The following is a 25,842-nucleotide window of genomic DNA, read 5'->3' on the forward strand; positions in this document are numbered from 1 at the left end:
GCTGCTTTACTATCTTCACCTAAGGCTCCACCATAAATTAGGACTCTATTTAGAGACCCATTTATGTACCTTAAAATCCACTTCAATGCTTGCCAGTGTGCCTTTCCAGGATTTGCCATGTACCTGCTTACAAGACTTACTGCGTATGCTATGTAGGGTCTAGTACAGACCATAGCATACATCAACGAACCGACTATATTAGCATATGGGATGCTATTCATATAGGCTCTTTCGACATCAGTACTGGGACACTGATCAATACTCAGCTTTAATTGAGGGTTTGTTGGAGTCACAACTGGCTTCGAATTCGACATACCAAACTTTTCAAGAATCTTCCGTAGATATGCCTCTTGAGATAGGCATAACTTCGACTTCTTTCTATCTCTTCGAATGTCAATTCCAAGAATCCTGGAAGCAGCTCCCAGATCCTTCATATCGAACTCCTTATTGAGTTCAGCCTTCACCCTCATCACATCTTCGACACTGTTGCTGGCTATGAGAATATCATCCACATAAAGCAACAAAATAACAAATGAATTACCAGGTTGAAATCTGAAGTAAACACAGTGGTTGAACTGACTTCTAATGAAACTTATGCGTGCCATGAACTTGTCGAATCTCCTATTCCACTGTCGAGGAGATTGTTTTAGCCCATATAAAGATCTATTTAGCTTGCACACATAATCTTCCTTCCCCTTTTCGACATACCCTTCAGGTTTCCTCATCAGGATTGTTTCATCTAGATCACCATACAAGAACGCAGTCTTCACATCCATCTGTTCCAGTTCAAGGTCGAACTGTGCCACCATGGCCAGCAACATTCGAATGGACCTATGCTTCACAACAGGAGAGAACACATCATTAAAGTTGCACCTTCTTTCAGAGTGAAACCCCTTGCGACCAACCTTGCCTTGTATCTTTTGGACGTCACTCCTTCAATTCCTTCCTTAACTTTGAAAATCCATTTACACCTGACTAACCTTGCCCCAGCAGGTTTCTTGATCAGTTCCCAAGTGTGATTATCATGAAGAGATTTCATCTCATCATCCATGGACTTTAGCCATTCAGTCTTATTTCGACTCCTCATAACTTCCTTATAATCTCTAGGTTCATCATCAAGAACCTCACTGGAAGAGATTATTGCATAAGCTATAAGATCTGCATACCCAAGTCTCTGAGTTGGTTTGATGACTCTTCTCGACCTATCTCTCGACAATAGGTAGTCATCATCAGTTTCCTCAACTTCCTCATCATCTTCTGCTTCTTCTTCGACTTCATCAGGGATATGCAATTCAGCATCAACATGCTCCACCTCAACAGGAATCTCTACCTGTTACAGCTCTTCTGCACTTCGACCATCACCAGTTTTCTTGAAAGCCATTTCAGCTTCATTAAAAACTACATCTCGACTAGTGATACACCTCATGTGACCTGGCTCTAGGCACCATAGTGTCGCGGGGAAAAATCGTATCTTTTTCGGGGATGAGACACCTGATGCCTTCTTTGGGCTCGAGTGCTCATGAAAATGATTTTTCTTTTGTTTTTGTCACGACCAAACTTTTTATTGTTTCCAAAACAGGAAAAGGAAAAAAGTTGCAATAACCTTAAAAGAGATGCAAAGCCCAAAACAAAAAGCAATGCAAAAGTGGGGGAGAGATTCCGGGTAAGAGGTTTGGTTATACGAAGGGAAGGTATTAGCACCCAACGTATCTATAGTACTCTATAGGCTTCTTTATTATGTTTGTTTCATTCTATGTTATGGTGGAGGTTCTTGTGAAATAGGTGGGACCTAAGGTGTTTGTTTGATTATGCTCGCAAAGATCATCGCGATCCTCTACATACATATCCCTTAGAGGGAATCAGAGCATCTGTAGCTCGGGGTCTACAGGTGCTAAGGTTTGAGTGGTTTGAGGGAGAAGTTTTGCTCGCCAAGGATACGACCTTGTGCCTATGTATTCTCAAAGGGATGTTGAGAAAGTCAGAGAAATCGTAGTTCCCACTTATGCTAGTGGAAGCAAAGGATAAGAGACAAATGTCATCTAAATGCTCGATGTATCTAATCTATATCATCACTTACATCTGTTTGATTTTTGTTTGAAATCTTTTCATTATAAGCCCTGGGCTGTGCCACTTATGGCGCTTAGAATGATAAAGATGTTTTTTGTTTAGCCAGCCTTGTGGCAAAAACAAGTTTGATTAGCCAGCCTTGTGGCAAAAACTTTCAATGAAGTCAGCCTTGTGACAAAAAGTTTTGATTAATCAGCCAGCCTTGTGGCAAAAGTTTCGACGAAGCCAGCCTTGTGGCAAAAACTTTGATTAATCAGCCAGCCTGGTGGCAAAAGGTTTGATTGATTAGCCAGCCTTGTGGCAAAAAAAGTTGAGTTTTAATTGATTGATTGTGATGATATAGAAGAGATACTCCTATCATAGAGATGATAAATGTCTAATCTCCTATGGTATTTGTTTTGGATATTGAGGATGCTTATAAGAAGCCCGTGGGTCCTTGTACGAAGCCCAAGAGGAGGCTATCCGAGGGTCCTTGCATTGTAAGCCCAATAGGAGGCTATGGGAGGGACAATCGAGGGTCCTTGCATTGTAAGCCCAAGAGGAGGCTATGGGAGGGACAATCGAGGGTCCTTGCATTGTAAGCCCAAGAGGAGGCTATGGGAGGGACAAGTCGTTTGTACAAAGCCCAAGAGGAGGCGTGGTATAGTTGGTTTGAGCTCTTAGAGCGATTTCACCGGGAAACCATACTCTATGTCCTAACCTAAACTAGGGAGATTCTTTGCACGAAGCCCAATAGGAGGCTATGGGGAACCTAGTGTTGTACTAAGTTGAACAAGCATATATAATACAATCACAAATATGGACAAGTACGAACAAATATGAACAAGTACATGAACAAATATGAACAGTTATATGTGACAAGGTGTGTGTATATAATGGAGTTTATGAAGGAAATATACCTGTAAGCATGATCCGTTTGTATGCACGGGGGCTCGGGACTTATACTCGGGGAGAGGCCCATTGAGTTCATTCAAAAGCTATGTAAACAAGTATTTACAAAAGGGCTTGGGACTTATACCTACATGGAGGCCCATGGTATTTTTGGGAAGATTTAAAGAAAACCTTCATTTTTGATTTGTTATTCGAAGTTAAAAATCAAATTGATCGAGGTATGTACAAAAAGGTGTATGTACAATGAAATACCTAATTTCATGCAAAGGAATGGGACTTATACCTATGTGGAGGCCCATGTTTTATTTTATAAAACATGGTTGATCGTTTTATTAACAGACGCAAGGTTTCGTCGTTTGAAAACAGTTTGAAAGTTTTGTGTTGAAAGAAGTTTTCTGTTTAAAGAAAAACTGTAAAAAGAAAAGGAAAGGGACTTATACTCTCTAATATTCGAGAGGCCCATGGCGTTTTGAAAATCAATTGATTAATCAAAAGGATTTAATCAAGAGTTTCTTTTGAAAAGAAGACCAAAAAGAAAAATGGTTTATTTGTTTTGAAAAACTGTGATCGTTTGTTTTAAAACGGCTTGAAATTTTGAAAAAAAAGTCCACTTAATTAAGATAAAAACAAAGATTATACTTAATTAATACCTAAATAATTAGGGTTTGATCACAAAATATTTACAAGTGATTAAGTTTTAAAAATCAAGTGAAAAAACTATTTTTAAAGTATTAAAACGTTTAAAAAACAAGTCACTTTAAACTTAATAAAAACACATAAAATAAATATTTTTTTGTGATTTTCTTTGGATATTCATAAAATATATATATTAAATATGAGGTGTGCAAAAAATGAAGTAAAAATAATTAATTTTGATTGGTTAATTAATTAGATGAAGTTGTAAAGAAAATGAAGAAAATATGTGTTAAAAAAATGGTTTTGTCTCCACAAGGGTTTGAACCACGCCCTCACTCTCACTAACCAAAACACTTACCAACTGAGCCACGCTTGTGGCTTGTAATACACACGCGTTCAATTGATTATATTTAAAACAAGCCTTTGAATTTTCTGAATCAAAAAATGGCGCCAAGAACACACCTTCAATTGAAATTCGAAAATCTTTAAAACTGTGTTGTTTTGATCAAGTAAAGGGTCTATCTCACTCGGTTTTTCACGAGGAACATGATGGTGATCTCATAATTCATTTATTTTCACTCTAAGGTAATCAATTTTGTGATGAACATGAAGAACCCTAAAACTGAAATTCAATGTGAAATCGTGTGTATGCAAGTTATGATGCAATTGATTGAGGGTTAATGATCCTCATAGGTGCAGAAACAAGATGGTATATCAATATTTTGTTTATGATGCATGTATGTATGTATGAGTTTGAAATTCATGAGGCTTACCTTCAAAAACGGCAAAACTGAAGATCGAATTCTTCAATAGAGGTGTTACAGATGCTGTTTGATGATCTGGATAGCTTCAATGATGATTATGGAAGGTGTCTGGATGCTTGGAATGGATTGAATTCATCTGAGCAAAGCCATGGGAGCCGATCTGCAGTTGCTTGGAGTGAGGATCGAATTTGATGATTTTGGTGTTTCAGACCATGGATGATGGTTGGAACAGTTCATATGAAGTATATGGATGATGTTTAGAAGGTTAGTTTGGACAGATATGGCTTGGTATGAAAATTAGCATGTTAAGGCTCACTTTATGCAAACATGGAGGTGAGATGATGATTCTGAGTTTTAAGGTGTTTTGGGGTGTGTGAGTGGATCAAACACATCACATATGATGTTCAGAAGTTGTTAGAACCATCACTTTGGCCATGGCTTCAAAGGTTTAGAGGTTGAGAATTTTACCTCTTTGAAAACTATGAAACTTGCAATTCAAGAAAGGAAGAGAAAACCTATGCTTATGAGGTTTTGGTGTGATTTGAAGAGTGGAAATGACCTCTATTTATAGGCCAAGCTTTCTGAATACAAAGCCTTTGCAAGTGGATCAAAGAGTGATGATTTGGCTTAAGAGATAGAATGGAATCTTTCACATTAAATGCAAATGGTTAAAATGACTTAACCATGGTTAAACTTCCAAGCTTCTTATCTCCTTCCATTCTGATCTTCAAATCAGAAAATATCTCTCAATTATTGCATTGATGCATCATTACTTGCATTATAGGTCATATAGTGTTGAAACTTAGTGAAAATGGTTTGAAATTTCATGCATAATGTTCACTAATGTCAAAATTCAAAACCATGGCTATGCTTCATATTATTTCATGCTCTTGGACATTTTTGAAAGCTCATGTTATGTACTTCAAAACCCTAGTTGAAAGTTTCTTCAAGACCTTTAAGGAAATGGGTGAAAAAGATCCATGAACTTTGAAGAAAGTGAGATTTTAAGTGTATTTTTCAAAAGATACCAACTTTGAAGCTCCATATCTCTTAAATGGTTGATCTTTTGGAAAAACATTTTATTTGACAAAGTTGTTTAGTGGATCAAAATCTACAACTTTCACGTTGGAATTTTTTTTCAGTTTGTAGGTGAAATTTTGAGTTATTCCCTTCCAAGGTTTGGAAAAAACCATTGAAAAACACTTAGAAAATTTTCTAAGTATGAAAGTCAATATTTTGACTTTTTGATTCTTGATTGATTTTCTTGATTTTCCTTGATCAAATGACTTCATATATCTCATATTTATGATTTAAAACTTCAAAAGTCATGGTTGACCAAAATTTCCAAAAAGTCAATGGTGATCTTGTATAGTTGACTTTTTCAGGCGAATCGCGTTTCTGGAGATTTCAAATGAACCAAGCTATCCTCACCAAATGAATGGTATGAATGGATCATATTGAGTTATTGGAGGATATTGAGCCATGGTTTAAGTTATGGCACCATGTTCTGATTAAAAAGTCAGTTGTTCAGGTGAATTAGGTCAAAAACCCTAATTGTTGACCTGATGAGATTGATGACTGTGGATCTTGAATTGAGATACAATTTCCATTGGATATTGTTATAGGGATTATTTGAAGATGATTGAAACCTTTGAATGATCCCCTGGAGCTTTTTAGGGTTTCCCAAATGTGATCCCTGATTTCAGTCCCTGATAGTTCAAAACCCTAATCTGATGACTTGAACTTTCACTGTTGATCAATCCTTGTGTAGGAGATGTCTTGAGCCAATAGATTAGGTCAAAATGATGTACTTGGGGGCTTGAGGTCATGTCCCAAGTCATTAGGTCAAATCCTGAGCAAAAGTCAGGGGTTTGCTGTCTTCAGTCAAAACCCTAATCTGGTTGATTCAAAGCCTTTGAGCTTGTTGAAATGAATCTTTGAGGACCAAATGTTGATTATTGATGAAGATGATTCATTTGAGATGAAGGGAGAACAAAACCCTAATTGATTGTTACTTGTACTGATGAGTGATTTCTTGATTAAACCCTGCTGAGTCACAAGTAATAAACACAAGCTATGCAATTTGTTAGTGATGCAAATTATGCATATGCTATGATATGAGGTGGTATCTTAGGTCAAAAATTGGGGTATGACAGATGCCCCTATTTAAGTTTCTTCAACCTGAGAGATGAAGATTGAAAATCTTCGTTTTGATAGGGTGGAAGAGACTTAAATATCAGAAGACGCAAATTTTGGACCTAAGATACCAAAATTGAGAATGATGCAAGGATATCTTTACCGAGGGGATATCAAGAACTGACTCCGCTGAGGACAAAAGATCGGGAAAGATGTTTCAATCCGTCTTAGGAAGAGAATCCGTTTTTTTCTTTTCGGGAAATCAAGTGTATGCTTCACCGGGGAATGAAAGCTTTGTAAGAAAAGCTTACCTATCGACATTACCGACTATCAACACAGGGATAGACTTGTTAAATAATGCGAAGATGAAAGGTATGAAACTGTATTACCGACTATCAGCATGGTGATAGACTTGTCATGGTAATAAAAGTTCCAAAGGTTCGGTTAATATTACCGATTATCAGCATGGTGATAGACATGTTTAAATAATATAACCAGAACAAAAAGGTTACCGACTACCAGCCTCGTGATAGTGGTTTTGAAGACATGATCAATTATTAGCCGAGTGATAAAATGATCCTGGAGACTTTGCTAGGGAAATTACTGGTTATTCAGCCTTGTGAACAATAATAAGGCCCTGATTGTCACATGGTCTTCATGATTGATATCCTAGAGAGGAAAAGTCTTTTGGAAGAGACATAAGCTGCTCGGATGATGAGACTATTGCTTATTGTCTGTTTTTCACGACTCTGTTTGGTGGAATCGGAATTTGAATTTCTGGTAAAGACATGATTCTATCCAAGAATAAACTGGAAAGAATCAGTCAAACAAGACTTTGTACCCATGAGGAATGAACTCAAATGGGGATTTTCTCCTTCGTTTTGAGAGGAGAAGACTGAAGCAACCTTCTTCCACGAGGAATGATCTCAGTGGGGAACTGGAGAAAGAAGATGTTCTTTCTGCTTATGGGTGACAACCTACTGGAGAGATGACACGCCCATACCTGTTTCTTTTTTCTTTTTCTTTTTCTTTTTTCTTTTCTTTTCTTTTTTTTTTCTTTTTTTTTTTTTTTTTGGGATAGATATACCCTAAACAAGTGTTTTCGAAGCAAACATTGAAAAATGCAAGAATGCATAAATGATGCAAATATGTATGAATGATGAATGTCATGAATGTTGCATGCATGCTAGCAATACTGACAGACAAAGAAGTGTATACTGGAGAAGGACCAACGTCGCAATACAACCAGATACTTGGTAAATGTTCTTCAACACGGTGTAGATAACACAGGTGATGAATGGTACTGCATGCTTTCAACTTCTCTGGGGAAGATAAGTATCTTTTCTTATTGAGATGGAAGAACTTCTTCACTGGGGATAAAAGAGCTTCTCTTCCGCAAGGGGCGATTGGTTTAGGAATTCTTTCCTGGGAAAAGAATACCGTTGTCTCATCATCTCTTTTGAGGAAAAGAACAGTTTTGAAGGATAATCTTTGATTCATCCTATGGAGATAGCTGTTGATGTTCCTTCTGTTGTTCACAACTCAAAGGAAATTTTCGCTTTTATTTTGAAAAAGTGAAGTAAATTCATTTAAAACTTTTTTTTCTTTTTTCTTTCAAAAGTGAATAACACAATTAAAGCGTCATTTTGCAAGCTAAAAGAAATTAGAGATTGCAAACAAATGGGCACAAGGCTCAAATTTATTTAATAGGATGGTAATCAGCTAAAGGCGTGATTCCATGGAGTATTTACAAAAGTTGGAAATGGTAAATATGCGGAAAAGGCTACATTGAAAGCAATAACCACTATTCTCCCTATCAACTTTGAGTTCCAATTGTGCTTGTCGCTTTTGATGAAAAAGACTCCTCTGGTGACGAAGTATGGACTGATGCAGTTACTTTGTCATAAATCCTTAATTTTTGCCTAGATTTCCCTTTCAGGTTTTCAATCTACCAGGATGAATTTTTCTGTTTATTGTCTCTAATTTTTGCCTAGACCGCCTTTTCGGGTTTTCAGTCCACCGAGACGCTCATTTTTGCCTAAGTCGCCCTTTGCGGGTTTTTAACTTACCGAGCTGTTCTTTTGTCTCTTTTTATTATTATTATTATTATTTTTTTAGACAAAGTATTTCTTGACTGCATCAGCATTCACAGGATGTGGGAGTTCATCACCATCCATGGTTGCAAGAGTCATGGCGCCGCCAGAAAATGTTCTTTTGACAACATACGGGCCTTCGTAATTAGGAGACCATTTGTCCCTAGAATCTGGTTGAAAAGACAAGATCTTTTTAAGCACGAGGTCGCCTTCTTGAAATTCACGAGGTCGAACCTTTTTGTTGAAGGCTTGTTTCATCCTTGATTGGTATAACTGTCCATGGCATAGAGCAGTCATAAGTTTTTCTTCGATTAAGTTCAACTGATCGTATCTGCTTTGACACCATTCAGCCTCTGATAACTTAGTCTCCATGAGGACTCTCATTGATGGTATTTCAAATTCTACGGGGAGCACAGCTTCCATGCCGTATACTAGAGAGAAAGGGGTTGCCCCTGTTGAAGTACGCACTGAAGTACGGTACCCATGTAAAGCAAATGGCAGCATTTCAAGCCAGTCTTTGTAAGTGACGACCATTTTTTGGACGATCTTCTTAATGTTCTTTTTGGCGGCTTCGACGGCGCCATTCATTTTTGGTCTCTAAGGAGAAGAGTTATGATGCTCAATCTTGAATTCCTCACACAATTCTTTCATCATTTTGTTGTTTAAGTTTGAACCATTGTCAGTAATGATCTTGCTGGGAATACCATATCGGCAAATGATATTATTCTTGATGAACCTCACAACCATTTGTCTTGTAACATTGGCATAAGATGCTGCTTCGACCCATTTGGTGAAGTAATCAATAGCCACTAAGATGAAACGATGACCATTTGAAGCTTTCGGTTCGATCATTCCAATCATGTCGATACCCCACATGGAGAAAGGCCATGGAGATGAGAGAACGTTGAGTAGAGTCGGTGGCACATGGATCTTATCTGCGTAGATCTGGCACTTGTGACATCTCTTCACGTGTTTATAACAGTCAAATTCCATTGTCAACCAATAGTATCTTACTCTTAATATCTTCTTGGACATTGCATGCCCATTTGAATGAGTTCCAAAGGACCCTTCATGCACTTCATGCATTAACATGTCTACTTCGTGTCTATCCACGCATCTGAGCAAAACCATGTCGAAGTTTCTTTTGTATAGCACATCTCCGTTCAGGAAGAAGCTGCCAGAAAGCCTCCTCAGAGTTTCCTTATCTTTGTTTGATGCCCCAAGCGGGTACTCTTGAGTTTGAAGGAAGCGCTTGATGTCGTGGAACCACGGTTTATCATCGATGACTGCTTCAGTTGCAAACACATAGGCAGGCCTTTCAAGGCGTGTAATTCTAACTTTGGGCCTATCATTCCAATGACTGACTTTGAACATGGAAGATAGAGTAGCCAAGGCGTCTGCCATTCGATTCTGATTTCGAGGTATATGATGCAATTCAACCTTGTTGAAGAAAGTCAACAGACGTCTTGCATAATCTCTGTAAGGAATCAAGCCAGGGTGGTAAGTTTCCCATTTACCTTTGACTTGGTTGGTCACGAGGGCTGAATCTCCATATATGTCGAGGATATTTATCCTTAAGTCAATGGCTTCTTCGAGACCCATGATACAAGCTTCATATTCTGCGACGTTGTTGGTACAATCAAATAGCAATCTGGCAAAGAACGGGATATGAGTACCCTTGGGAGTGATGATGACTGCCCCAATTCCATTGCCAAAAGCGTTTACTGCTCCATCGAAAATTAGGCCCCATCTTGATCCAGGATCAGGACCTTCTTCTAGTAATGGTTCGTTATAATCTTTCATCTTTAAGTACATGATATCTTCGTCAGGAAAGTAAAACTTGAGAGATTGATATTCATTAATTGGCTGATGTGCCAAGTGATCGGCGAGAATGCTTCCTTTGACCGCTTTTCTGGCACGGTACTCAATGTCATACTCGGATAGCAGCATTTGCCACCGGGCAATCCTTCCTGTTAAGGCAGGCTTTTCAAAGACGTACTTGATCGGATCCATTTTGGAGATTAACCAAGTAGTATTGTTGATCATGTATTGGCGGAGACGTTTTGAAGCCCAAGCCAAAGCATAACATGTTTTTTCGAGCATGGAGTAACGAGGCTCACAATCTGTGAATTTCTTACTCAAGTAATAGATGGCATGCTCCTTCTTACCGGTTTCATCTTGCTGTCCAAGCATACAACCCATGGATTCTTCCAACACAGTAAGGTACATGATTAATGGTATTCCTTCAACTGGAGGAATCAATATTGGTGGTTCTAACAGGTACTCTTTGATACTGTCGAACGCTTTCTGGAAATCTTCAGTCCATACAACCCCTTGATCTTTGCGGAGAAGCCTGAAAATTGGCCCACAAGTAGCAGTCATTTGAGAGATAAATCTGGAGATATAGTTCAATCGTCCGAGAAATCCTCTTACTTGCTTTTCAGTCTTTGGTGCAGGCATCTCTTGAATAGCTCTGACTTTGTCGGGATCTACTTCAATACCTCTTTGGCTGACAATGAAACCCAAGAGTTTTCCAGATCTAACCCCAAAAGTACATTTGTTAGGATTCAAGCGAAGCTGATATTTCCTTAGTCGTTGAACAACTTCAAAAGGTATTCAATATGTTCTTCTTCTGTGCTAGACTTGGCTATCATGTCGTCCACATAAACTTCAATTTCTTTATGCATCATGTTATGAAAGAGAGTAGTCATTGCCCTTTGGTAAGTTGCGCCTGCATTCTTTAATCCAAATGGCATCACTTTGTAGAAAAAGGTACCCCATGGGGTGATGAAAGATGTCTTCTCCATGTCTTCAGGAGCCATCTTGATCTGATTATAATCGGAGAACCCGTCCATGAAGGAAAAGACGTTGAACTTAGCGGTGTTATCAACCAGCATGTCGATATGTGGTAATGGAAAGTCATCTTTTGGACTAGCCTTGTTCAAGTCACGGTAGTCAACACACATTCTGACTTTTCCATCTTTCTTCGGAACTGGCACTATGTTGGCCAACCATTGAGGATACTCGGAGGTGACAAGAAAACCTGCGTCGAGCTGTTTTTGAACTTCCACTTTGATCTTGTTAGCCATATCAGGGTGAGTCCTTCGCAATTTCTGCTTAACTGGCGGACATTCTGGCTTCAATGGCAAGAAATGCCGAACATTATTGGTATCCAACCCAGGCATGTCTTGGTAGGACCAAGCAAACACGTCAACATATTCTTTGAGAAGGTCTGTCAACTTACTCGTGATATCAGCATCAAGCAGCGATCCAATGGTCACTTCTTTTTTGTCTTCTTCAGAACCCAAGTTGATCTTTTCTAAAGGCTCTTTGTGAGGCAGAATGGCTCTTTCCTCGTGCTTAAGTAATCGAGAGATCTCGTCCGGGATATCCTCTTCTTCCTCTTCTTCAGCTTCGAACACAGGAAACTCAAAGTTGGGAGAGGGCATAGGGTTATTGCATTCAATGGGTTTATCAATAGTAAATCTGCACCTATGATTTATATTTTATTTCAGAAAATTTATGAATGCAGGAGTGTATGCAGGTTTTTTTTGAAAAAGTTTTTTTTTTTTGGTTTTTTAGGATTACCATTTCCAGAAAAAAGCAAAAATAAAACATATAATGTAGGGAATTCAAAATGACACTTTATTTATGATTCATTTTTGAAACAAAGCCCTAAACACAAACTCATTTGTCTTGGGCAGGACAAAGAGGGAAACTTTTAAAAACAAAGCCCTATACACAACCTTATTCGGGAAAAACATTTAAAAGCAAAGCCCTATGAAACATCTCTCTGCTTTGGGCCAGGCAGGAGGTCAAAATAACAGCGAGGTGATTACTTTGAGCGGCGAACAACATTCGGAACGTCGACAGCTTTCCAGTAGCAACGAACTCCTCTGTGCATTATGTATTCAGGAAAATTCTCCTCAGAATTATCTTCAGTATTGACATTGACCGCTGGTCGAGCAGGATTTGAAGGTCCTGGTTTGTCACCCTTGTTCTTTGTAGAGTTGAAACGGTCTTCTTCTACTTGTTGAAGAGCATATGATGAGTCACAATCTTCAGAATTTTCAGGATGTATTTCCCAGTCTTCAGGATGAAGAGACTCATTGTCAGAAACACTTTCCGAGTCAACTGCGGGGCCACCTTCCCCTTCATCTTCAAAAATGGCGTTTATGTGATAATAACCATCTTCAGGATTATAAATCTTGGCAGATGCATTGAAGCCGAAATCTTCAGTAATTTCAGGCTGCTGAGAAAATTGATAGGGCTGATAAACCTCTTCTGGTTGACTATCGTATTCAAAGGAATCTCCCCATCCAATTGGTTGGATATCTTCAATCGCAATCTTTGAACTTTCAGGTGCAGTATATTTCACCATATAATCAAACTTGCCACTTGGTTGTCCCATGGTATCCCAGACCTCTACAGGAATAGCCGGAGTTTCATTGGCACTTGTTTTGACTCTGCCTCTGGGTTTCTCTGAAGGAGGATAGAACGGTGCATATGGTTCTTCCTGAGATATGCATCCCGAGTCATTGAGATAACATTTCCATTCTTCTTCAGGATCAGGTAGACCTTCTTCGATGCATTCTTCGATAAGGACATTAACCTCTTGAGGAATTGGGTTAAGGAATCCTCCACTAATGAATGTTTCTTTGATCGGACGAAGGGTTTCATCCTTCTTGGTGCAGTCTGAGAACATTGGTGAACATCCGAGTCCTGCTCTGGTTTCATTCTTGGTAGGGATCATAACTTGCCCCCAGCCAGTGGTAGTTCCATCTTCCACTACTTTCATTGCCTCTTTGAAAGAAGAGATCGATGCTTTTTTCTTGGAAGATTCGTCTTCTAAAGAGAGACCTTGGAACTGCGTTCCTTCCACATTATCAGCACTAATGAAAGAGAAAGTGGATAAGTGGCTCACCATCAAGGCTTGTTCTCCACTTATTGTTACCAACTTTCCATTTGTTACAAATTTTAAATTTTGATGGAGCGTAGAAGTTACTGCCCCTGCTTCATGAATCCATGGTCGTCCTAACAAACAACTATAAGCAGCTTGAATGTCCATGACCTGGAAGGTGATTTGAAATGTATGTGGACCAATTTTCATGGGAAGGTTGACTTCGCCGATAACAGATTTCCGCGATCCATCAAATGCTTTGACTACTACACCACTGAACTTCATAGGCATTCCTTGGTAAGACAAGCGAGCAAGAGTCGTCTTTAGCATCACATTCAAGGAAGATCCGGTGTCTACCAGCACGTTGGACAAAGAATCTGACTGAAAGTTCATAGAAATGTGCAGAGCCAGATTGTGATTTCTGCCCTCCTCGGGGAGTTCTTCATCATAGAAGCTTAAATTGTTGCAAGCTGTTATGTTGGCTATTATCCCATCAAAATGGTCAACAGTCATATCATGATCTACAAAAGCTTGATCCAAGACTCTCATCAGGGCTTCCCTGTGGGCTTCAGAGTTTAAAAGCAATGAAAGTATTGAAATCTTTGAGGGAGTCTGCATAAGCTGATCCACAATCTTGTATTCACTTCTTTTGATGAGCTTCAAAATTTCATCAAAGTCAGGATTGACATTGGTTCCACTGGATTGGCCAACATCAGTGCTCGTATTACTGACAGGAGTTTCCACAGCATTCCCCACTGGTGTATCGACAGGATTTTGCCTGGTTGCAGGAGCAACAGACTGTTTTGGAGGTAGTGGAGTATACACACGTCCACTTCTTGTTACGCGACTCACATCAGCGATGTTTACGACAGATGAAAGAGTTGGTAAAGGAACTTCTTGTCCATTCTTTATCATTGTTGCATTGTAGTTGTAGGGAACTGCCTTGTCAGAGTCATAAGGAACAGGTCCAGGTAGACAAATGATCAAAGGAGCAATAGGAACCTTTGGCTTGTTGTAGGTAACTTCTATGCGCTCGAGCATGTTGAAATGAGGAACGATGACGTTAACTGTAGGCATTTCCGAGTTGATATATGAGACTAAAAGCTCATGAGGATAACATCCTATCATGTTAACTTCATCTTCATTCCTATTTCTGTAGATCGGAATAGTACCATTATCTAGCAAAACTTGAAGATCTCTTCTCACAATCGAACATCCATGAGGATCTATGTAACATATGCTACAGGAACCGTAGTGATGCTGGCGAAAATTCTGCCCTTGACAGAGAGTGGCGTGCATTTGTACCAAATCTGCTCTTGAGAAATTGATATTATAGATTCGGTATGGACCAGGACATCCATACACCATGTTTACAACATGCCCTCCATGATTGGGCAGCGGATTTGCTTGCACATTTGGATTCAAATTTCTGAAAGAGAGGAGATTAGATCTAACCAACCTCTGAACTTCATATTTCAAAGCTATGCAATGCTCAAGATCATGGCCAGGAGCTCCTTGATGATAAGGGCATGAGACCTCAGCTTTGTACCACCATGGGAGTTTCTCAGGTACTGGTGGTGGTGTTTTAGTTTGAACAAGACCTCTTTCAATCAAGGAAGGGTATAATTCTGTATAGGTCATCGGAATCGGATCGAATTGTGGATCTCTTTGCACACGATTCTGATTGTTGTTAAATTGCTGAGCCTGTTGTCGAGGCTCTTGTTGTTGAAACTGCGGGGTAAATCCCGGATTCGGTGTTGTATTAACGGCTGGTGCAATAGCAGCTACCTGTTGTTGATGATTGACGTTTCCTCTTGGCTTTCCTTGGGATACCATGTCAACACTTTGTTCTTTCTTCTTTTGGAAACCACTTCCAAACTTTTTGGTTCCGCTTGAAGATCCACCTTCTTTAGTTAGACGTCCGTTTTGGACTCCTTCTTCTAGACGCATCCCCATGTTTACCATTTCGGTGAAATCACTTGGAGCACTAGCAATCATGCGTTCATAATAAAATGGGCCAAGAGTATTCAAGAAGATCTTTGTCATCTCATTCTCTTTTAACGGTGGATTAATCTGAGCAGCAGTTTCTCTCCATCGTTGGGCATATTCTTTGAAAGCTTCAAGGTCTTTCTGAGTCATGGACCGGAGCTGATCTCTATCTGGAGCCATATCCGATTTGTATTTGTATTGTCGGACAAAGGCCTCACCTAGGTCGTTGAAAGTCCGAATATTGGTGCTATCCAAACCTGTGTACCACTTCAGTGCGGCACCAGTCAAACTGTCTTAAAAGTAATGGATGAGCAACTGATGATTATCTGCATAAGTAGACATCTTTCTGGCATACATTACGAGATGGCTTTGTGGACAAGAACTACCTTTGAACTTATCAAAGTCAGGGACCTTGAATTTAGCTGGTATTTGTACACTGGGAACCAAACATAGTTCCTGGGCATTCTTTCCAAACAAATCTTTCCCCCGAATAGCTTTGACTTCCAGTTGAATCTTGTTGAACTGTTCTTGGAGATCTTCCACAAGGTTACGCTGATTTGTGCTATCATCTTGATCATGATAAATCTCATTGCCACCATAAGGAACTATGTGAACCGTAGGGGTCGGAACTGTCATAGTGGGTTGAGAGAGTGCCATAGTAATTTGGGAAAAAGTTACTCCCTGATGTGGAGTGAACACTGAACCTTGCGTAGAAGGCGCTTCAGTTGTGGTTGTTTGAACCCCAGAGAAATTATAACGGAAACCTGTACCAAAGCTGAAAGGCGTGCCCCAACCTTCTGGCATGGAGAAAGATGGAATGCTGAATGCAACTGTAGAAACTGGAGTAGTGACTTCAGATGTTACCGTTGCTTGACTGTTGGGTGGTGGCTGCTGATTCTGTGCGGCCATTAAGGAGTTAACCAGAGTAGTGAGACTTTCCAACTTTTCTTGAAGGGTGGTCACTGTACCACGAAGCTCAATATTCTCTTGGTCCAAGTTTTCCATCACTCTTCTTTTGCTCGAACGAGTATTGTATATGTGATCTGATTGCGAGCGCGGTCGAGAAACTTTGAGACGCGACAGCTTGACGATCTATTGGAGAAAGATCCAAAAGATGAGACTCTATACAACAGACTCGATATGCAGAATGATGCATGCAAAAAGAAGTTTATGATTTTTCTAAACATTTTAAATATTATTTTCTTGCAAACATTTGAACACAAACTATTCTTTTTTTTTATTGCAATAATGGGAAATGTTACAACATTGGAGCGTAGCTCCTTACAGAAGCAAATGATAAATAACAAGCTAAACAATCCCAAGAATCCTCATCTGATGAAGAACCAAATGCGTTATGCAGCTTGAGCTTCATGATTTCTTTCCCATAATAAGCTTTCAACTCTGCCTTTTCGGTCCTCAGTTTGTCAACAACATTCTTCCAATTGTCAGGCATCGGAGCGTTGCTTGTTGAACCTTCAAGATTTTTCTTGCTTTCTTTGATGTACCTCCTGATTGCGGTATCTTTCCGACGGATCTTCTCATCTTTACTCATGATCCATCCATCTTGATAATAGAGAGTTTCTTCGTGATCTTTCACCCGTTTCTTCAACTTTCTGTTTTCCACATCAGTTTTACGAAACTTTTCTTCCCAAGCGTCTTTTTCTAACCTCATCTTGGCCAAAGTCTCTTGGTATTCTTCTATAGTGTCAATGGGAATATTGGGTAGTTGAGATACCACAAGGAACATGGGTTTTTCATAATCATAAGGCATTTGAAACTCCCTTGCTCTTTTCTTCACCCAATAGGTGTAGGCGTCCGTAGCAATGCAGTTTCTTACCCCACCTTTTTCTTTTCTTCGGACGTCGTACCAAGCTCTTACCATTATTGTTTTCAACCCTTGAGGATCCTCCCCTTCTCGGTAAAAGTAACATTCCACTGCGAGACCAATGGGTTTAACTGAATTTACATACCCGAGTTGTCGTCGGGCTAGGACCGGATTGTAGTTAATTCCTCTTTGTGTACCAATGAGGGGTACGTTGGCGAATTCTCTACAACTATCAATGGTTTCTGCACCGCAGCGAGCCAGAGTATACCAATGGATATCATTATTAGTAAGATACATAGGTCTTTGAGGCCAACGCAAACCTTCTCGGTTTTCCGTGAAAGTAAGAGACTTAGGTAAGTGTGAAACAATCCATTTGTACAAAAGAGGTGCACAACATACAATGATTCCACCGCCTTGGATATTTCTGTGATGAATAGAGAAATACATGTCACCAAGCAAAGTTGGAACAGGATTTCCAATCAGAATAATCTTTATGGCGTTGATATCAATAAAGTCGTTGACGTTGGGAAACAGAACCAACCCATAGATGAGCAAGGCTAGTATAGCTTCAAAAGCTATCATGCTACCAGTTTCAATGAAATCAAAGTCTTTCTTTATTAGAAACTGCGAAGTCAAACCCGGAAGGTTTCCTTTGGTAGTCCAATTGCTCTCTACTTCAGATTTCTTCAAGTGGATACTTGCTGCAATGACTGGTGACTTAGGAATGGCTTCCAAACCATTGAAAGGTATTTTGTCTAACACAGGAATACCCAAAAGATTGGCATATTCTTCCAAGGTTGGTACCAACTGGTAGTCTGGAAAGGTAAAACATCGGTAGACGGGATCATAGAACTGAACCAGAGTTTTGAGAAGTCCTTCATCAACATGAGTGTTCAAGATAGGCAAAAGCTTTCCATGGCTTTTCCTAAAATCGGAAGGATCTTGTACAAAAGATGCTAATTCTTTCAGCCTTTCCACATTAGGCACTTTGAAACCGTACTTCTTGGAATGCCTTTTTACCCACTCCATAACTTAATCCTATAATGTTTTAACATCCTCTGTGACAAAGCATGAGTTAGCAATGATCTTTCTGGATTTAGTAATTATACCACTGCTGGGATCTCTTATGATAAGTTCTTTGGGATGATCTTTTTGAATTGTAATAGAAGGTTCTTTGTTGGTTGCTTTAGGTTCAGATTCTGGTGGAGAATCATTACTATCTTCAATTTTGACTGATCCTTCAGCTTGAGTTTCAAATAATGTTTTAACATCCTCTGTGACATTGAAGTCTTCATGTTGGTCATCAACAATAACATTGATGGATTCCATCAAGACTTGTGTTCTGGAGTTGAATACTCTATATGCTTTTCTTTTTATAGAGTATCCCAAGAATATACGTTCATCACTTTTGGGGTCCATTTTCCTCCTTTGCTCACGATCTGTCAAGATATAGCACTTGCTTCCAAATACATGAAAGTACTTCACATTAGGTTTCCTTCCTTTCCATATTTCATACAGTGTGGAGGAAGTCCCTTTTCTCAATGTGACTCTATTATAAACATAGCAAGCTTTGTTCATTGTTTCAGCCCAAAAGTACATAGGTAGCCTCTTTGCATGGATCATAGCTCTGGCAGATTCTTGAATAGTCCTATTTTTCCTTTCTACTACTCCATTTTGCTGAGGGTTGATAGGTGAGGAAAATTCATCATTAATTCCTTCAAAAGAGCAGAATTAAGCAAATTTGGCATTCTCAAACTCCTTCCCATGATCACTCTTGATTCTGATCACACCACTTTCCTTCTCTCTTTGAAGTCTTGTGCATAAGTTTTTGAACACCTCAAACAACATATGATTTTTCTCTGATGAAGCTTATGCAGGTGTATCTAGAGTAATCATCAACTACCACATAGGCATACTTCTTCCCACCAAGACTTTCTACCTGCATTGGCCCCATCAGATCCATATGCAACCGTTCCAGAATTTTGGAAGTAGTAAGTTGTTTGATCTTTGGATGTGACATCTTGGTTTGTTTGCCAACTTGACATTCTCCACAAACTTTTCCTTCATCAATTTGCAGCTTTGGGATTCCTTTATCAACTTCCTTGGATATGATTTTCTTCATCCCTCTTAGACGTAGATGTCCAAGTTTTTGATGCCACAATTTGACCTTTTTTTCTTATCTTGCCATAGAATATACAGAGGGATAACTTATGGTTTTAGGCTCCCACAAGTAGCAGTTGTCTTTGGATCTGACTCCCTTCATGACTTCCATATTTTCTTCATTTGTGACTACACATTCATCTTTGGTAAATCTGACATTGAAGCCTATCACATAGTTGACTGATGTTGATCAGATTTGTAATCAGTCCTTTTACTTGAAGCACATTGTCTAGTTTAGGAACTCTAGGACATTCTAGTTTTTCAACCCCTTTGATTTCTCTTTTTGCTCCATCACCAAAGGTCACATAGATATTGGAATGATTTTTGATATCTTCCAACAGGTTCTTTATTCCAGTCATGTGCTTTGAGCATCCACTATCAAAGTATCAGTCTTCTTTGGCTGACACCCTCAGGGAGGTGTGTGCTATTAAGGCAGAAGCTTTAGCAACCCATTGTTGTTTTTTATAAGAACATTTTGCTTAGGTTTGTCGTGAGGTGTATGACTAGGATAACCATACAGTCTTAAGCAAGATGGTTTTATGTGTCAAAATCTTCCACAGTTGTGACATCTCCATCTTTGAAATTTCCTCTTTGTCTGGTTCATCCCCCTGGTTCACCCCCTGTTTCCATGTGAGCTTCAGGCTTTGACCTCTTGAACCCTAAAATGGATTAAGATTTACCCACAAATCCTATTCCAGACATGTCTCCTGCTTTCTGTCCAACCTGTAGAATTTCTTCCAAGGAGTCAGTTCCATTATTCAGCATTCTGATAGATTTTGACATCTGATCAAGCCTGGAGTTTAACATGCTTATTTCACCATTGAGTACGTATATGGTTGCAAGATGTTCTTTCTTCTCAGCTTTCAACTCCTTTATGAGTTTCTTTTGCTTCTCCATTAGTTTACACACTTCAGCACTACTGACACACAACTCTTTGTATGAGGCTGCAAGTTCATCAAAGGTAAGTTCAACTTCACTGGAATCATCATCAGATGCACATACACTGGTTAGTACTGTGACATGTTTTCCAGATTCCTCTTCAGATTCACTCTCACATCTCCATCAGACCAAGCGACAGATAGCCCTTTCTTTTGCTTCTTGAGGTAGGTCGGGCATTCAACTCTAATGTGTCCATAACCTTCACATCTATGACACTGAATTCCTTTGCCTTGGTTGGGCTTGTCTTCAGTTTTTGATCTCCTGCTAGATTCATAGGTCCTGCTGTTGTCAGAGGGAATGTTCTTGACATTGGGTCTGGATTTCTGATCAAATTTTTTAATATATTTGTTGAATTGTCTACCAAGCATGGCTAGGGCTTCTAACAGATTTTCATCACTTCCACCATTGTTTTCTTCTGAGTCCTCTTCAGCGTTGAATACAAAAGCTATGCTCTTGTTCTTCTTTTCAGCATTGTCACATATACCCATCTCAAAGGTTTAAAAGGGAACCAATGAGTTCATCTACCTTCATTTTGCTGATATCGTTAGCTTCTTCTATATCAGTAACCTTCATAGAAAATCTCTTAGGTAGTGATCTGAGGATCTTTCTCACCAGCTTTTCTTCACACATTTTTTCTCCTAGGGCTCCCGAGGTATTGGCAATTTCAAGAATATTCATGTAGAAATCAGGAATGGTCTCATCCTCTTTCATCTTGAGATTCTCAAATTTAGTAGTTAACATTTGAAGTCTAGACATCTTCACCTTGGGTGTGCCTTCATGAGTTGTTTTGAGAGTATCCCAAACATCTTTGCCCAGTTCAAAGTGCTACACAAGTCTAATATATATTCTTGTTTATTCCATTGAACAACATATTTAGAGCCTTGGAGTTGCCCAAAGCCAGCTCTTCCTCGTCTTTGCTCCATTCTTCTTCAATTATTAACACAGTTGTTCCATCTTTCTCTTTCTTCACAGGATGTTCCCATCCTTTGTTCACAGCTCTTCAAGCCTTGTTGTCCAAAAACTTCAAGAAGGCTACCATACAAGGTTTCCAGTAGTCATAGTTAGACCCATCCAGAATGGGTGGTGTATTCCCAAATACTACATCCTTGTCCATAGTACCAGAATTTATTGTCCCTAGATCTCACCCAGAAATAGACAGGCAGGGTGCCTTCTCTGATGCCAATTGAAAATTCTAGTAATTAGGTAACTGATTTCGTATCAAATGTTATGACATCCAATACTGAATAGATTATTACTTTTAGCAATAAGTAAATAAAAATAGTAAATAACACACATAATTGTTTACCCAGTTCTGTGAACAACAACAACTACTATGGGGGCTACCATGCCAGGGAGGAAATTCATTATAAGTAGTTTTAATTCAGAGCCAAAACTACCGATTTAAACCCCTCACTTAAAACCTACTCAATGCAATTTCAATCTAACACTAGACGTGAGTCCCTACTCACTCCCCCTCAATTACAGCAGTGATAACAAACATAAAACTATGAAAAACAAATTGAAGACACACTCCAAAAAAATCTCGATCTTGCTTAAAAGCTTCAATTAAGAGACATATCACTCGTGCTTAAAAGCTTAGAGTGACACACCAAATTACAACTCAAAAACACCCTACTCCAATAAAATTATCAAAGAGATAATTGTTTGGCTCACAATAAAACACTAACACAAAACACACGTGAAACTAAACTACAATGCACATAATTCTTCACGCAAAAATCTCTACCTCTGAAAGTAGGATTAACAATCTTATAGGCAGCTCTTGGGCATTGGGCCTTCCAAACATAAATTAGGGTAAAACTAAGTTAACCTAATTTCCACGTCATCAGGGTGTTAACACATATGCTCTAGACGGGATGTCATGACAGGGATGTCTCAACAGTAATTTTATTTTATTTTTTATATAACAGTTACTTTACAGTTATTGACACCTCACATGTTTTATAGTGCAATTTTATAGTGCAATTTTATTTTGAATAAATTGAATAGTATAATTCGCAATAAAAGATATGTAAGGATTTATTAGTGTCCAATGTCATTGGTTTGAACCTTACCATTGGCATTTTTCCCTTATGTCATTTATTTTTTGTATTTTATTCAAAAATCTTAAAATATAAAAAAATTTGTTTTCTTTAGTATTTTAATTTTTGTTTTTTTATTTAAAGCTTTTTTTAAATATTATTCATTATTACTAAGACTTATTTGTTTATTAGAAATAGCTTTCTTAAATGAGAAACAAACTATTAAAATTACCATTACTATATTTTCCATTAGTAAAAATCTAAAATAATAATAAATAAATAAAGAAGAGTTAAAAATAACGTTTACTATTACTTGTCATTTAAAAAATATTAATTAAAAGTTGTCTTATATTAAGTGTTAATTCTAGTTGTTAGTATTATTATAGTAGGTAATAGTATAACTATTATTATTGTGATTGTTTTTGTTACTCAAAACATGAATCAATTGAAATTAGTAATAACTGCTTTACGGTTTCTACATCCAGGCGATAAACCTTCATCGAATCTCATAAAAATCAATTGAATTCAAGATCATAACCTTTAGAAATATTATAAAAAAGAAAAACCGATCTTCAAACTTTCAAATTGCACCAAAAAGAGAGATAAATTAAATCTCTTCAAATGTCATAATTACATCCAATCTGCAGACTTAATTAGTAGAGTCAAACCAGAAAAATGCTCTGAAACACAAAAAATTTCGATTTCGTAACAGAGTTCACAAAGGTAACGAAAATAGTATCCAATATTTCCTAATCCAAAACCAATCAACTAATTCCTCATCAAAACATAACAGAAAATTAGATATCATCCAATCAATACAAATCAAATTCCTAAATCAAATTGGAAATATCTGAAAATCACAAATCAATTTACAATTTGTAACGAAAATCATAGAGATATTTCCTAATCTATACAATTCCTAACACTATAAAAACAAACGCTAGCCTAATGATTCAGGGAAGGAATAATTAACAAAAAAAATAGAAGTAGTAGAAGAAGAATCGATGTCTTTTGCGATTTCAAGCTGCCGCCGCCTTTCTTGATCCCGTACGGTACACCTTAGTCAGGTATTCGATCACGACCATCTAACACTTTTACCACAGATCAACGCATCAGAGCCAGACTCTTATAGCCACGGATCTCAATCTTACGCTCCAATTTTGGTGGACATACGCTAATGCCTACATCCCGTCGCACCCGATCCGAACGGATCAAGGTGTTAGCTATTTGGGCCGAGCCTAGTCTGATAACACACCCACTTTCACTCTTTTTTACAACAGCAGTGTAAAATACACCCCTCCTATCTTATTGTGTTCAGATTTACATCTGAGCCTAATTATCTTTTCTAATACACCTCTAATTTTAGTTTAACACCCCTATGTCATTTAATTAATTAAATTACTAAACTTATGTCATTATAATTTTGTAATTTCTTTCAATACATAACAGATAGTTATTTAATATATTTTATAAAAATCACCAACTTGGATATAGTTATATTTTAGGATAAATCTATTATTTTATTAACTTTCAAATATTTTTTTAAAACATATATTTTAGGAGATACGTAGGTATTTAATCGATAATTGAAGCGAGACCCGTAATAAATAAATAAATCCTGTTTCTTTTATAAATATGAAAATAATGCTTCCAAAACCCTAGAAAACCTAAACCTAAAGGGGGTTCCCTTTAGTACAAGGGAAATAAAGGGTTCCTAACACCTTCCCTTTATTGAATTAACTCGCGAACTTAAAATCTCTGAAAATACAGGGTTATCCATTTAATTCCCTTCCCTTAAGACAAAAATAATGGTGGCGACTCTCTAAAATTTTAAGTCGGTTGCTACATGATGCAAGAGGCAAGGCCTCTATTTATAGGCACAATTTAGGGTTAATGGGGGGAAAAACTCAGAAAATTGAGTTCACATGTGATATTTGTACCACATTGCTTGTTTGTGAAGAAATGAGAAAGTTATGGTTTCAATGGTGAAGTACAAAGATCAAGCATGCGTCCATGACTTTATTATGAACATTGGGAGCTTGCTTGTGGTGTTTGTAATTCTTTTGGTGCAAAATAAACATGTTTAGAGGCTCAATGCAAGAGTGGTTGGATTAAAGCTTCTTTTCAAAATGGAAGTGTGAACTTTATGCTTGAAATGGAATGATTCAATGGTTAATGGCTTAAGCACTTGGATCATAGCTCTAAAGAATGTGTAATCTTCTGATTATGGCCTCTTAAACAAGTTATAGGGGCTGTACTTTGAAGATTCTTGCATATTTGAACAAAATTCAAACTTGTTCTTCATGTTCATCTTCATTTTCAAAGTGTTCATGGAGCCTTCTTCACAAAATCATATCTCTTAGCTCAAGCCATGGATTTTCATGCTATTGGTCTCTTTGGAAAGCCCTTGCTTCATAATTCAAGTCCATTGTTAAAAGTTTCCTCAAACTCCTTTGGGATCATGGAGAAAATAGCCATAAAGTTGAGAAAAATCTAAGTGAAAACACTTTAAAATTTTCTAAGTTTTTTGAACATAATCTTCAAAATTCCATATCTCTCAAAATAATCATTTTTTAAAGAAATGTTCAATGTGATGAGTTGTTTGATTGATCAAGATCTAAAACTTTTATGTTGGGAGTTTTTTTGAGTTTGTAGGCAAAATTTGGAGTTCCTAAAATTAGGTCAAATTCACTTAAAAGCCCTCATTTTGACTTTTGTTGACTTCTTGATTCTTGATGTTTTTTTTGGTTTTCTTTGGCCAAATGTCTTCAATAATCATATGATGATGATTTGAATCCTTAAAAGTTTATAGTTGACCATTTTTCTTAATAGTCAATGGTTGACCCACACAGTTGAATTTTTCCAAATGAACTACAGTTTTGTGATTTCCAAATGAATCAAGGTCCCTCATCAAATGAGTGATGTGAATTAATATTAATGTTGATTTGGATGCCCTTGAATCATGGTTTGATCCTTGGAGCCATGTCCTGATTAAAAGTCAACCCTCTAGTGGAATTAGTTCAAAACCCTAATTTGAGGCGTCAGGTGATCTTGAGAGTTGTTGATCTTGAATTGGGATATCCTTGGTCTTAAATATTGTTGAGAGAACCATTTGAACATAGGAGAGTGTTTGAACTTCCTTGTGGGCCTCAAAACCCTAATTTGCTCAGTCTCCTCTTGATCAGTCTCCTGTCTTAGAACACAAGTAACAAACAACAATTTTTTGTATTTTTGGGTTAATAAATGATATATGCATAATGATAATGATAATGATAATGATGATGATCCTACTATTTAGAATATGATGGGATCTCAGTGTTCAAAAATTGGGGTACAACAAGGAGATGTTACACCATCAACATTAACATCCAAATTTTGACCACAGCAAACAAAACTCGAC

Source organism: Vicia villosa, linkage group LG1, assembly GCF_029867415.1.
Source record: "Vicia villosa cultivar HV-30 ecotype Madison, WI linkage group LG1, Vvil1.0, whole genome shotgun sequence".
NCBI lineage: Eukaryota > Viridiplantae > Streptophyta > Magnoliopsida > Fabales > Fabaceae > Vicia > Vicia villosa.